At 42.0% G+C, this 4,133-nt stretch overlaps 1 pseudogene; it reads left to right on the top strand.

The window, feature by feature from the left end:
• The first annotated feature begins 991 nt into the window (after positions 1-991).
• On the top strand, positions 992-1,609 carry LOC109377967 (UPF0669 protein C6orf120-like; annotated as a pseudogene).
• The last annotated feature ends 2,524 nt before the right edge of the window (positions 1,610-4,133 follow it).

The raw sequence follows: 4,133 nt of genomic DNA, 5'->3' as shown, positions 1-4,133 counted from the left end.
GACAGCAACTTGTCTGTTCCCCTTCCCCCAATTCCCCAGCACTGTTCCCATCCCCCAATTCCCCAATTAAAAAAATCTTTAAAAAAAACAACAAAAAAAGACCCACTTTCTCCAAATCCTGGCCAGCATTTGGTATCATCACTACTTTTTATGTTAACTCTTCTAACAAGTGTGTAGTGACAGCTCATCGTGGTCATAATTTACATTCCCTAAAGGTTGGTGACATTGTGTCTCTGTGTTCTTAATGGATATTGGTGTACAATTTTATTATCTTGTAATTTTTGTCTGATTTTCTATCAGTACAATTTTTTCCTCTACTAAACATAAACTTCTGTTCATTATCTCCAGAGAAATGTCGAAGAAGATACAGAGATTCTCCTAAGATCAAATCAAGTGGAAAATAAGGGCAAATGCCTGTAAAGGAAAATAAACTGGCAAATACTTTGTTCAATAATATTTTGTGTGCATATCATTTAATACATTAAACATTTATTTTATATACTTATATATAATTTTTATCAAATTAAAATAATATGTAATTACAGTTGACCTTGAATAATATGATTTTGAACTACACAGGTCCACTTATATGTGGATTTTTTTCAGTTGACCCATTCAGTTCAAACCCTTGTTGTTCAAGGGTCAACTCCATGGTTTAGAATCTGGGGTGTGGGGCGCCGACTGTAGTTACACCTGGATTTTTTACTCTACGGGAGGTCAGTGTCCCTAATCCCCACACTTTCAAGGAAAAACTGTGTAGATATTTATTGCATTATTATTTAATATTTATTTTATACATGTATTTTAAAATAGCTATTATATACATTTTTATTAAAACTACAGAGCAAGACAAAAGGGGAAATAAAAACCAAGTTTGGAATGGTTTTCTTCTCTGGCAAAAGAGGGAACAGAGTGTTGATAGAAAATGTTAAAAAAGGGATTCTGGGGCTTCCCGGCACGGCCGCCCGGGGGCAGCGGCGAGCTCGCACGGATGGAGCCGCCGCACCAGGCGCCCGCAGCCAGGGCCGCCCCCCGCGCCGGCGCGCTCCTGGTCCTGGTGGCCGCGCAGGCCGCGTCCCGGGCGGCCTGCCTGGAGGAGGAGGCGACCCCGGACGAGTGGATCCTCCTGCACGTGGTCCAGGGCACACAGGCGCCGGGAACCACAGCTACCTGCGGCTCAACCACGAGGGGAGGGTCGTGCTGCGGAGGCGGAGCCTGCGGGGCGACGCCGACCTGTACGTGTCCACCAGCACCCTGCACCCGAGCTTCCACGACTACGAGCTGCAGGCCGTCACCTGCGGCCAGGACGTGGTGCGCGCCCCCGCGCACTTCCAGCGCCCCGCGGGCACAGGCGTGCGCGGGCCCCCCTCGCGCCGCGAGAGCGCGTTCGCGATGAAGGTGGACTGCGACACGGCGGCGGAGCGGCAACCGTTTGGCGCGGCCGCGTCCCCGCACGGCCCACGCGCCCGAGGCGGCCGCGCAGGAGGACGAGTCCGTGCTCTGGGCCGTCCTGATCGGCGTCCTGAAGCTGGTGCTGGAAATCCTCTTCTGACCCGGTGGCCCGAAGCTGACCGCTTGCTGCGCGCCTTGCTGCTGCGACCTGGCTGAACGCCCCAGCGGTGACCTTGTCTGTTCTAGCTGGGGGATGGGATGATAAAGCCATACAGTTTTGTTACCTCAGTTACCCCGGAAATAGGAAAAGCAGCAGACACGATATTTGTTTTTTTTAAAGATAAAAATGCCTATAAAAGGAGTATGCACAATCAAAATTTTTTTTTAAGATTTTTATTGGGGAATTAGGGGGATGGGAACAGTGCTGGGGAATTGGGGGAAGGGGAACAGACAAGTTGCTGTCNAATAGATTGGAAAACTCACCAAAACAAATGGACTACTGCAGCCTTCAACAATCAAAACACACACACACACACACACACACACACACACACACACAACCGCAGATAACTATGGGGAAGGTGGATAATCTGATTTCTAGAGTCACCACATTACAATATTCAAATGTCTTGATTTTCAACAACAACAAAAATCATAAGGTAAACAAAGGAACAGAGATTATGGCTCATTCACAGGAAAAAATGAACAGAAACAGTCCTTAAGGAAGTCTAGATGTTGGATTTACTAGTAGGCCTTAAAACAACTGATTGTCTTAAATACTCTCAAAGAGCTAAAGGAAGTCAGGAGAACGATGCATGAACAAAATTAGAATATCAATAGAAAGAAAGATATTATAAAAGGAACAAAACAAATTCTGGAGCTGAAAAGTACACTATCTGAAATGCAAATTTCACTAGAGGTGTTCAACAATGAATTTGAGCAGGCAGAAGAAAGTGAACTTGAAGATAGGACAATTGACATTATCAAGTCCATGGATCAGAAAGAAAATAGAATAAAGAAAAATGAATAGAGCCTGGGGCAGCCAGTTAGCTCAGGTGGTTAGAGCGCAGTGCTCATAACACCAAGGTTGCCAGCTCAATCCCCGCATGGGCCACTGAGCCGCGCCCTCCACTCGATTGAAACAACTACTTGAGTTGGAGCTGATGGGTCCTGGAAAAACACACTGTTCCCCAATTTTACAAAAAAAGAAGTGAACAGAGCCTAAGGAACCTGTGGACACCTTCAAAAGGACCAACATATGCATTATGGAAATTGGAGAAGGAGAGAGAGAGAGAGAGGGGGGCAGAAAGAATATTTTAAGAAATAATGAGCAAAACCTTCTGAAAATTGATAAATGACATGAGTCTGTAAATCCAAGGTCAACGAACTCCAAATAGTATTTTAATATTACTTTTATGATATATTAAAAAATGAGAAGGCAGAAGTCTTTTTTTAAACCAAAACTATTTAACCAGCCCAATTTTCAAAAAAAAAATTTATCCTGAGTATGATTATTATGTTCATGTTCTTCTGAAAATTATTTATAACTAATTCGAGTTGTTAAAAATACATAAGTTCTGTTTCTACTCTCTTACTTCTTATCCTGTACCTGGTAACTAAGTGATTAATTTAAATCATAATTAAATATTTTCTTTTCATTCTAACTTAAGGTTCAAGCATCCACAATTTTTCTTAAAGAACCAGTATTTTTTTCCTTAAATAAACAGCACATTTCTTTTTGTTCTCAAAATTCTTGAGTTTTTTATTTTTAATTTATATAAGTTCATATTATTTTCTAATAACCAATCCAAAATGAGTTCCATTCCATTTTAAGGATTATTTATTAAAATTCATTAATTCCCTCTGGTAGTAGGCAAGGTATAAAAATTTATTTCTTCTGGAAATATTTTGTATTCCTATTTATTTATATTTCATATTCACTTTAAGTTTTTACCAAATTTTAAGACACTTATGTAAATTTTAAGTCACCAGGGCCTACTGAAGTGAGGAATTGATTGAGAACTGCTAAGTCTCTGAGGAATCTCATGACTGAAAATCTGTATAATGCTGTGATTCATTCGTGTGTGTGTGTGTGTGTGTGTGTGTTTCTATGACATTTCTTCACATGTGTAGATTTCCATAACCACCACCTCAATCACGATGCAGAAATGTTCTATCACCAGGAAGATCTCCCTCATGCAGTCCCTACATAGTCACATCTACCACTGTCCTCTCCTCCACCATTCCTAAGCCCTGGTAACCACTAATCTGTCCTCCATCTAGATAACTTTATCATTTCAGGAATGTTATATAACTGAACTCATACAGTACACAATCTTTGGAGATTGTTTTTCTTCACTCAGCATCATCCAGGCTGTTGCGTGCACCAATAGTTAACTATTTTTTTATTTCTGAGTAGCATTTCACTGCATGGATGGATGTACCAGCGTGTGTTTCATCATTCGCCTGTTGAAGGATATCTTGGTTGTTTAGTTTGAGGCTATCATTTTTTTAAAAAGCTGCTCTGGACATTAGTGTACAGAGTTTTCTGCGGACATAAGTTTTCATTTCTCTGGAATTAATGCACAGGAGTGTGGTTGCTGGGTCATAAGATGCCTGTTTAGTTTTATAAGGAACTGTTTTCCAAAGTGCATGCAAGACCCACTTTCTGGGCCGGCCGAGTGGTGCGTTGGTTAAGAACTGGCTTGGGACGCCAGAGGGCCCCGGTTCGGATCCCACAT

This window comes from Hipposideros armiger, unplaced genomic scaffold (genome assembly GCF_001890085.2).
Source record: "Hipposideros armiger isolate ML-2016 unplaced genomic scaffold, ASM189008v1 scaffold_1664, whole genome shotgun sequence".
Lineage (NCBI taxonomy): Eukaryota > Metazoa > Chordata > Mammalia > Chiroptera > Hipposideridae > Hipposideros > Hipposideros armiger.
This window is presented reverse-complemented; position numbering and strand designations above follow the sequence as displayed.